This window comes from Pteropus alecto, unplaced genomic scaffold, assembly GCF_000325575.1.
Source record: "Pteropus alecto unplaced genomic scaffold, ASM32557v1 scaffold109, whole genome shotgun sequence".
NCBI classification, from domain to species: domain Eukaryota; kingdom Metazoa; phylum Chordata; class Mammalia; order Chiroptera; family Pteropodidae; genus Pteropus; species Pteropus alecto.
This window is the reverse complement of record NW_006494608.1, coordinates 268,641-280,356: the sequence shown is the minus strand read 5'-3', so window position 1 is coordinate 280,356 and position 11,716 is coordinate 268,641. Positions and strand designations below refer to the sequence as shown.

The 11,716-nt window shown below is 35.3% G+C and overlaps 1 pseudogene; it reads left to right on the top strand.

Annotated features, from left to right (window-relative positions):
- Window positions 1–2,568: 2,568 nt before the first annotated feature.
- On the top strand, window positions 2,569–2,687 carry LOC112473556 (annotated as a pseudogene).
- Window positions 2,688–11,716: the final 9,029 nt, after the last annotated feature.

Here is an 11,716-nt window from a genome sequence, read left to right as displayed (position 1 = left end):
ATCTCTTTGTTAGAGTTCTCTACATGTCCCGTTTATTGAGCATCTTTATAAACAGAGTTTTGAACTCTGCCTGTGTTAGATTACTTGACTCCATTATATCTGGATCTTTGTTCTGTTCTGTCATATGGTTTCTGCTTCTTTGTCTTCCTATTTTAGCTGCCTTTCCGTGTCTGTTTCTGTGTACTAAGTAAAGCTCCTAAGTATCTCGGTCTTATTAGTATGGATTTATGAAGTACGTGTCCAGTGTCACAGTCCTGAGATGGGTTCAGCTGCAGGCCAAATTTAGCCCAAGCTTCTATCCCTGCAGGGCCACCTGTCATGATTCAGCAAGCAATCCACAGATACTGTGCTTATAGTTTCCTCAAAAGGCCACACCAGCAACCGAGGCCAGCTGCCTCCAGTGTCAGTCTAGGCGCTGCGCAGCAAGAAGCATCTGACTAGCTGAGTATATACATGAAGGTGGCTTAAGTGGGGCCTGAGTTAGGGGAGGTGGGGTTTCAGGGAATCCTCTGAGTGGAGTGACCTCTGTTATCCAGTTTGATGATGTCATAGCTATGGTGGCGCTGTGTCTAGCACACTGGTAAGGGGAAGGGCTCAACAAGGAACAATGGATATTGCCAGCACTTCTGTAACAAGCAAGTCTCACTTCTGCCCTCACTCTGACAATATCTTCCTGTAAGTCTCTCGTGCCCCTTGAGCACAGCCGAATGAGCACAGGCACTCAGAGTGAGCATGTCCGTCACCAAGAAAATCCACTCACGAACAGGGCCCCTTTAAGAGGCTTCTGCCGCTGCCACTACCACTGTTGCTGCCACTGCTACAGCCTCCGTCTCAATTAGCCGCTTGGTATCGGGCAGCCGCAAGTCCTCGCCCCATCCTACCTTCTGCCATTGCAGGGTGATTTCTTGGATTTCTCCATAGATACATGACTTATTCATCTACATCCCAGGCAATTTTTCCTTGCTGCTACTCCTAGTTTCCCTCACAACTTTGATTTGGTCTCCAGAGGATTGAACAGAGCCTCTATCATCTATGCCATTTTTTTCTCAGCCAACTCTATTTTAAAAATGAGATCCACAGACCAAAGAGAAATCCAATGCATATGACATTGCTATCACAATCTTATATAAAAACATATGATGTATTTCCCAAATGGCAAAAAGAAAAAAACAACCATAAAGCTGTATTTTTTATATCCTAAATAATAGCTATCAACTACCTGAATGCAAATTAATCAGATATTATGGAAAACCTACATCAAATAAATTTAAATGTTCTATGAGTTAAAAACACTGACCCATGACTAGTATTGTATGTACCACCTTATCTGAAGTTTTATCTACTTACAAGTATATCAGCTTTGCCACTTAGTCCCTTCCCATAGTCGTCGGTTGCGATGACTTGAGTAGGACCTCCTCACAGCAGTTTTGATAAGTCCTGTATATGTTTCCACCATAAATCTTTATTTTCTCTCTTTAATTGGTGGTCTCATGAGTCTGCATGCCATGTCATTATAATTGCCAGTATCTTTATCAGTAGCCTATGCGGGGGAAAACACAGGTTATAAATAATCACATAGAAAAGTAACTTTTAGTAAAGGACTTATTTATAAGAGTGATGTTCCTTATGTAGTAATAAAACAAAAAAGTCTATTTTTTCTGGATATTATATAGATTTATAGACTTTATGTCCACAAGGTTGAATGGTTGTTGTTGTCATTAGAATGACAGTAACTACTGAACAGTGAATTAAAGGAGATGAATACTAACAGAGTCCAGTCCATGAATCAAGTGTTTCGACTGGCATGTCAAATGGGTTCATCTCTGGCCTATAGTCAAAGTTGGTTCAAAGATGGGATTGATTGATTACCCATCTGCTGTTTTGTGTATAAGCATAGTATGTAATCGTGTGTGTGTGTGTGTGTGTGTGTGTGTTTATCTATCCTATTTCCTAAAGGGAAAAACAATGAAATAAACACATTTATACCTCAAATGACAATAAGACAAACCAAAGTTCAGAGCTTTTAACCAGTAATCCCAGATATATATAAAGAGATTCTAATGAGTTAATGCCATGTCATAATTCGAGAGGGTTAGAATACTAATCAAATTTCCTTTTTCATAATTTTCTGTCATGGTTAACCATGATATTTCTGGTGGTAGGTGCTTATGACCTACATGTTAAGGTTTCTTAATATTTCGAATTTTAAAAAAGTAAATAGATGCTTAATATAGGGGGTGTGTGTGTGTGTGTGTGTGTGTGTGTGTGTATGTGTGTTTAATAAATCTGTGAGCATAATATATTAGGCTCACTTTATAGCTTCTATTTCTTGGAAACTTTTCAGAATGCCAATTTAAGAATTATTTCATACTAAAATATTTAAAAACAGAATTAATCTTAGTGAATTAATACAAAGTTATATATTCTCTACTCATGATATTAAACATGTAAATGTTATATTTTTATTACTATTTTCATTATCTGATTATTCTTTGTTTAACCAGTGACATTAGTATTAAATATCATGTATCAAGCATTTATATTTTGCCATTACATTACCAAAAGTTCATCTATGGCCATGCCACCCTCAACATGCCAGATCTTTTCTGATCTCGGAAGCAAAGCAGGGTTCGGCCTGGTTAGTACTTGGATGGGAGACCACCTAGGAATACCAGGTGCTGTAGGCATTAAAAAAATAAAAAATAAAAATAAAAATAGTACCAAAAGGTCTACAAAACTAATCACTTTTAATAAAAAAAAACTCTCAGAGGAATATATTATTCTAATTATATATATTAGAGCTGTCCAATAGAACTTTCTGCAATGATGGAAATGCTCTAAATATGTTCTGTACAATACACTAGCCACTAGACACATTTGACTGTTGAACACTTGAAAGAAGCCTATTGTGACTAAGTAACTGAAATTTTAGGTTAGTTTAATTTTAATTAAATTTCAATAGCCAAAGGTGACACAGTAAGTGGTTAAGTTGGAATATAATAATGACAATAATAGTAAATAATATAAATGTCTGTTAAGATATGGTATGAACCTGACTCTCTACCTTCAAATTTGATATATGTGCTTAACCTGTTAGACAAAGTCACTTAAAAAACCCAGATATTTCATTTCAAGAAAAGAGTATTCCTTGATTTTTCTAAGTAGTTAAAATTCTCAGCTTTAGAATAGGACAAGCTCTGACTACCACCAGCTCATCTCTTTAGATGATCTGGATGTCTTACATAATGACAGAGCTGAGTTTTGGCATTAAAGGAATGGTAATTAGATTTCAACATTAGGTCCCATTATGACTTAAGAGAACAAAAAAGAACAAAGAAAAAATAGTTATCAAAGGTTTTCTTTTTAGTTTTGCACTTCACAGTTTTTGTTCATTTAACAAAGGACAGCATAAGAAATTAAAAAAGCACATTTCCAACTAAAGTTAAAATCAGAGTTTGAATCAAGTAATCAAAGACATTTCTTTTACATTACTATAAGCACATTTGGGACTAATGCCAATTCGCTTAAAGATTTGGTTCAACATTGTCCTTTTACTTATGATTAACACGGGCATTTCCCCTAAAATAAACTTTTTATTGTTAATGCAAAATTTATTGAGGTATAACAAACACACACCAAAAATGCAAAAATCTTAAGTGTGCAGCTCAATAAAATTTTGCAAAATAGACACATCCATGAGACCAACATCTGCACCAAGAATTACATTACCAGCATCCCAGAATGACTTTCTTGGCCTTCTAGTCATATCCAGCTCCCCGAGGAAACCACTATCCTAATTTCTATTGCAATAGATTAGTTATGAGTATTTTTAAACTTCATATTAATGGTGTCATAATATATGTTCTGTTTTCTGTCTAACTTCTTTTACTCAATTTTGTGTTGTGAGATTCTAATCTTCTATATTTTATAACAGACCCTGTAACACAACAAAATCACATTTAGAAAAATAAAAGATTGTTACAATAGAATCATTGTGATTGCTTGGTACATTAAGCTTCTTTGAGCAGTTCTTATTTCTTAACTTACAATTTCAATAAATGAGTAATTTCACTTTGTAGTATCATTAATTTATTAAATTATGATAACCACAAAATGGCCATATTTTACTGTAACAGATTAAGGTGCTCTTTTAAACATACCTTTCCTGAAACAGAAATCATTTAATGTAAAATTTTGGGTATCGAATTAATAATTATAACTCAGGAATATCTATTTTCTTTTGTAATTTTTCATAGTGCATTTGGAGTGAATTATCAAAAAATGAGATATAGGATTTTAAAAAATCATGTTTACTGGACCTTTTTTATTCAAAAATTATAAAACTCAAACTGTTGTTGGTAATGATTCCACTTTAAATTTCTATTTCTTTGAAGGGACTTGATCCACTTTGAAATCTTGAAGCTCTCATTTCAGAAAACATTTATTGAGGATGGTTGACAGAATCATTAGCATTCTGTCAAATCTCCCTGATCTCTCCCAAGTATATATAGTAGAATACTAGTAAGTTAAACTGTGAATGATAAAAATTCTAATAGGTACTATATTTTTAGCATTTACATGTTTAATAGGTACTATACTTTTAGCATTTTCACGTTTAACGTTGACTCTATTCCATGTTTAATGAACAATGGATTTAAGACAGAAACCTAATATACGATGTGACTGATACATGTTGCATGTGTATATTACAATCATACACAGTTAACAATGTTCCTTTTATAAATCAATTACAATGCATGATTCATTGAAATACATCCCAAGTCACAAAAAATACTGACAACAAAATTAAGAACACAATTTTAAATCTGGTTCAAAATGTGAACCAGGTAAGGGAGTTTCAGCAGAGTGTCTTGTATCTATTTGTTTCCTACTTTTAATACCTGCAATTTTACTTGTTTGTATTTTGTATTGTGTTTTTGAAAGAGGTGAACTCAAAAGTCAAGTAGATTTTTAAAAGAATTCACTTAGAGTTTTAGGTTTCCTTATAAAATGAGAAGAATACTGATCGACAAATATTATTTAAGATATTATATGGCCAAGTACAGTCATAATTACCTAAATGTTATTATAACATTAAAAAATAATATTTTCCACACATTTACCAATGAATGTGCAAATTGAAGCACAAAACCAATTAAAACTTTTACTACTTCAGACATATTATCATAAGATTGTAACTCCCGTAATCATCTCTTTTTTTCTTATTCAGCTCAAGATGTATGTACGTTACACTCCTAATATATACAATTTTTCTTTTCCTGCTCTCTCCTTATTGCTTCCTGGTCACTTTTGAATCAACCCTGCACAACCTCTCTCTCAACTGAAATCCATACATTTATATGTAGTATACATTTTACCCTTCCTTGTTGCTGAATACAATAAGGCTATAGGTATCTAGTTCTTAGTCTACCTCTTTAACTTCACCTTCTTTTTGTATGAATATCAGTGTTTATGTAGATGACACACCCACTAACCCATTTCAAATTCCTAGGCATGAAAAACCTTCAATCTTTGAACTGATTGACTGCATCAATTCAATTCTACACTCTAGCCTTTTGGTTTATGGAGATATTGGTCCTAAGAAAACAGCTCTGGAAGCATAAACTTCAATGTATAAATTTTGGACCATAACTTCCCATTGCTTTCTTATTCAGTTAAGATCACCTTGATACTAACAGTGAATTTTTAGTTCCAAAATATCTTCTCTGTTCTCACTACTTCAGGGCTTATGTCCCTTCCCTCTCCACCATAGATTTCACAGTCACCATGTTCTTATTTTTTTCTCCATCCACACCTGGAACTTCCTCCTCTTGAATTCATTTAACCACCAACCTACTCTTGGGTGATGGAAGAGTAATGCAAGAAATTAAATAATCAGGCAGACTAATGCTACTATAAGTCCATGATCTCTGAGTGCAACTGTGCTTGTATTTATTTGGAAAAATGGTGTTCTATGTTCTTTGCCTTGCTCCAAAAGTTCACCCTTTTCTTCAAATCATGTATTTATTCAGTCTCCTCCAGTGAAGTTGTAATTCACACAAAAATTGAGGATATCAGTGTGAAATAGCTCAATTTCACAGCCTATAAGTACAACAGTACCTATATCTGTAATTATTGTCTTTCTTAAAATCTCAGAGGAACAAATTGACTCTTCTGTTCTGAAGGTTCTTATGCTTTCATCTAAATCTGTCCCATATCTTCCATGTTTAATGCTTCATGAGCTCTATCTGTCTCTGTACTTCCAACCTTTTCTTCTACAAACTATGACATCTTTCTCTCATTAAAATGGAACTAAACTTTTCTTTTACTCTATACTAACTTTGACAGTATCTCCACAATTTTCATATCTATTTTTCACAGTTATGTTCCACAGAAAATATTTCTACAATCATTGCCTCCAATTTTTCACTTCACAATCATTCTTTAATCACAGCTGGAATCCTGCCGCTATTGTTCCACTGAATCTGTTATAGTCAATGACTGTGGTCGGCTGAGTCTCAGATCAATTATCAGTCCAGTGCTCTTTAAACCACAAAGTTCATTTGTATTGTTTGTAGGATGTTATTGCTAAGGCTGCAAGCTAGCATATATGGAACACTTACAGTTTTCTAGGTGTTATGTAAATATATACATTATTGTATAAAACCTTTCATTGAGTAAATTTTATTATTATTTTATAGGTGAAGAAATGAAGGCACAGCGAGATTACTAATTTGCCCATAGTCACACAAATAGTTGATAACACAGCTGGCTAGGTCTCACTCTAAAATCACTACATCGAATGTATCAAACTAAGTACCAGGACAAAGATTCCAATGAAAACAACAGGAAATACTAGAAAACATGTCTTAAAACCTCTTCCTAGAAATATCAAGGGGGTAGAAAGACAATAATAAATAGCCAGGTCAAAAACTAAGTGAAGGTAACAATACAAAAATCTTAATGATGATGGCTTTCACTTAGAGGTTTTTTGTTTTTTTGTTTTGTTTTGTTTTGTTTTGTTTTGTTTTTTGCTGATCTAAGTGAACTTAAAATTTGATTTATGAGACCTTGAGTGGCTCAGAGAACAGGAAGCAAGACTCAAGGCTTACTCATGGAAATGAGTCTAAAAAGGTTTCCATCCTCATAATACAAAATTCTCACTCCTAGGGCAAATGAAAAATCCATCTTCCTTTCCAACAATGACTGCCACAACTACTCCAAAGCTGCAAAGAAAATTGTCTAGCTTAACCCTTGATTTTGAGTGTAGTGGAGAAAAAACGTCCTTGAGAATTCATACCAAATACAAGTTCTCATCAGAGTTTGTATCCTTTATTCACATACCATCAATTTGTTCAACTCAGGGAGAAACCTTAATATTCTGAACTTGTGAATATAATGGTCCTAAACTCTGCCTAAATGAACAGAAACAACACAATTGAGAATTTGAGAAAAGTGATTGTTGACTGATAATGGCCTAACACCCTTACAGAAGCAAGCGCATTTTTTTCATCTTTATTAAAATAGACAACTAGTTGCTCATATTTAAATTGTACAATTCAATGAGTTTTTTTTCAATTATAGTTGGCATAGAATAATATACCAGTTTCAGTTGTATAGCAGTGACCAGAGATCCACATAATTCACAGCGAGCACCCCACTGAATCTAATACCACTTCCCCCTTATATATTTATTACATTATTAACCATCTTCCCCATGCTACACTCTACATCTCCATGTCTATTCTACAACTATCTTGTACCTCTTAATCCTTTTGCCTTTTTTGTTCTCTCCAACACCCTTCCATCTAGTATCCCTCTAAATATTCTCTATATCTATGAGTTTATTTCCGTTTTAATTGTTGTTGTTTTGTCCTTTAGATTCCACATGTATGTGAAGTCATGTGATATTTGTCTTTCTCTATCTGACCCATTTCATTCAGCACAATATCCTCTAGATCCATCAAGACCATGTCTTTTTCCATCACCCTCCTTTTAGTCTGTGTGTTTCTTTTAATCTGAAGTGAGTCTCTTGTAGGCAGCATATATAGGGGTCTCATTTTCTTATCCATTCAGCCACTCTATCTTTTGGTTGGAGTACTTACTTCTTTTCCATTTGAGGTACTTGTTGATAGATGTGTAATTGTTACCATTCTTTATTCTTGCTTTTGATTCATGTTTCTCTTCTTAAAGAAGTCTCTCCACCATTTTCTGTAATACTGGCTTGGTGGTGATAAATTCATTTAGCTTATTTTTATCTGGGAAGCTCTTTATCTGTCCTTCAACTTTGAATGACAGCTTTGCTGGATAAAGAATTCTTGGTTGTAGATTCTAGGTTTTCATCACATTGAATATTTTATGTCAAGCCTTTCTGCCTTGCATAGTTTCTCTTGAGAAATCAGCTGTCAGTCTCATTGGGTGCTCCCTTGTAGGTAACTAAGGGCTTTTCTCTTGCTGCTTTTAAGCTTGTTTCTTTGTATTTAATCTTTGGCATTGTAATTATGTGTCTTACTGTGGGCCTCTTTGGGTTCCTGGTTTTGAGGACTCTCTGAGCTTCCTGGGGTTACATGTCTATTTCCTTCACCAGGTTAGGGAAGTTTTCTATCATTATTTTTTTTTAAATAACTCTTCAACATCTTGTTTTCCTTCAGGTACCCCTATGACATAGATATTTTTACCTTAGATAGTGTCCCACAGAATTATTATTATAGTTTTCTTGCCATTCAGGTTGGGTGTCCTTGGCTTTCCCATCCTCTATATAGGTCATTTGATCCTCTTCTTTATTCACTTTGTTTATTCCATTTAATATACTTCTCATCTCAGATAATGTGTTCTTCATTTCTAACTGGTTCCCTTTTATAATTTCCATTTCCATTTTCATGTTTTTTTAATCTATTTGTTGAAGTTCTTACTGAATTCATGTACACTTTCTGTAAGTTCATTGAGCATCTTTATAACCAGTGTTTTGAACTCTGCATCTGTTAGATTGCTTGACTCCATTATTTCTGGATCCCTGTTCCGTTCTCTCATGTGGTTTCTGCTTCTCTGCCTTCCCATTTTGGCTGCCTTTCTGTGTCTGTTTCTATGTACTAAGCAGAGCTCTGAAGTCTCCCAGACTTATTAGTGTGGCTTTGTGTGGTAAGTGTCCAGTGGCACAGACCTGAGAGGGGTTCAGCTGCAGGCCAAATTTAGCCTGTGCCCCTCTGGGGCCACCTGTTAAGATTCAGCAAGCAATCCACAGATGCTATGATTATACTTGCCTCAAAAGGCCACACCAGAAACCAAAGCCAGCAGCCACCAGTGTGAGTGCAGGTGCTGCTCAGCAAGGGGCACCTGATTAAGCAAGGACACACCTGGATGTGGTATGGGTGGGGCCGCAAGTTGGGGCAGGCAGGGTTTCAGGGAATCCTCTGGGCAGAGTGACCTCTGTTATCAAGTTTGATAACATCTCGGCTATAGTGGAGCTGAGTCCACACACTGGGAGGCGGGAGAGCTCAACAGATAAACAATGGATACCGCTGGCACTTTTGTTTGGGAGAGAGCCTCTCCTTCAGCCATCACTCTGACAACTCAGTGTCCCCCTGTAAGTCCCTGGTGCCCTTCCGTGCTTCCGACCAGGTGCTAGTGGACAGAGTCAGCGAGTCTGTCAGCACAAAAGTCCGCTCATGGACATGGTCTACATAAGAAGTGTTTGTAGCTGTTGCTGCTACTGCTGCAGCCTCTGTCCCACTCAGCCACTCAGGACCAGGCAGCCTCACATCCTCGCCCCATCCTGCCTTCTGCCATTGCAGACTGATATCTTAGATTTCTCTCTAGTTGTATGGCTTGTTCATCTAGACCTCAGATGATTTTTCCTTATTGTTTGCTACTTGTTTTTGTCACAACTTTGATTTGGTTGCCAGAGGGAAGAACGGACCTCTATCATCTATGCCATTTTTTTCTACCCTGCAAGCACCTTTCCCAAGTAGCTTCCTTCAACCTATGACTCAAACAATTCTGACTTATAAGTTCCAAGAAATATGAAAAATAAGAATAAAATAATTCTCATATGAACAAGAAACAAACTATCATGAGAGAGTCTATTGCAACAAAAAATAAAGCAGTCTTTAGATATTTTCTTATGTCCATTAGCCATCTGTATTTCCACAAAGGCTTTAGATATTTGAATTAACAGATAAGGAGATAAAACAAATATGTTCAATATATTTTAATAAATAACAAAGTTCTTAAAAATATGAATAAAGAGAGACATGAATAAAAAGTATCTTCTAGAAACAAAAAGTACATATCAGCAACAACAACAACAACACCAATAACAACAACAAAAATCCAGTTAAAAAATGGGCAGAAGACCTGAAAAGATACTTCTCCAAAGAGGAAATACAGATGGCTAATGGACATAAGAAAAGATGCTCAAAGTCACTAATCATCAGAGAAATGCAAATTAAAACCACAATGAAATATCACTTCACACCAGTCAGAATGGCTATCATCAATAAATCAAAAAACATCAAGTGTTGGCAATGATGCAGAGAAAAGGGAACCTGCCACAGAAAACAGTATGGAGGTTTCTCAAAAAATTAAAAGGGGATATACCTTTTGACCCAGATATCGCACAGCTGGGTATTTATCCAAAAAAACCAAAACAATAATTCTTTAAGATCTATGCACTCTAATATTCATGGCAACACAATTTACAATAGCAAAAATGTAGAAGCAACCTAATTACCCATCAGCAAATGATTGGATAAAGAAATTATTGTTCATATGAAATATGAAATATTACTCAGCCTTTAAGAATAATGAAATCCTACCATTTGCAACGACATAATGGACCTAGACGCTATTATGCTGAGTAAAATAAATCAGACAGAGAAAGATAAATATCATATGATTTCACATATATGTGGTATCTAAGGGACAAATAAGAACAAACTAATCAAAAACAGACTCACAAATATTGTGGACAATTTGGTGATGGACAGAGGGGAGGGGAGTTAGCGAACTGAGAGAATGGGGTGAAGGGTTAAAGAAGTACAAATTAGTAGTTGATAGTTGGGCACGGGGATGGGGAGCATGGCAGAGGGAATGCAGTTAGCATTAATATAGGGTAAGATTCCCTTTGAACATAGCTCTTACATTTTTCAGTTTTATTTTCCGTCAATATGTAGCCTAAGCTTAGCTTTTTAAAAATGAGATTCTAAATGCCAATGAACAGATGATTAGATAAAGAAATTATGGTTTATATATACAATGGAATATTAATCAGTCATTAAAAAAAAATGAAATCCTACCATTCTCAACAACATGGATGTACCTAGAGGTTATTATGCTGAGTAAAATAAGTCAGACACAGAAAGATAAATATCATATGATTTCACATATATGTGGTATCTAAGGGACAAATAAGAACAAACTAATCAAAAACAGACTCACAAATATATTGGACAATTTGGTGATGGACAATGGGGTGGGGGGTCAGAATACTGGGAGGGTAGGGTGAAGGGTTGAAGAAATACAAATTAGTAGTTGATAGTTAGGCATGGAGATGGGGAGCATGGCAGAGGGAATGCAGTTAGCATTAATATAATGGGTAAGTGGAGGGCCAAGGGAGGGTGGGAGCAACTGGAGTGATGCTTTTTCTAAACACATAGATGTCTAACTAATGTACTGTATACTTAAATTTAATTTAAAAAATTACAAATATATATATATA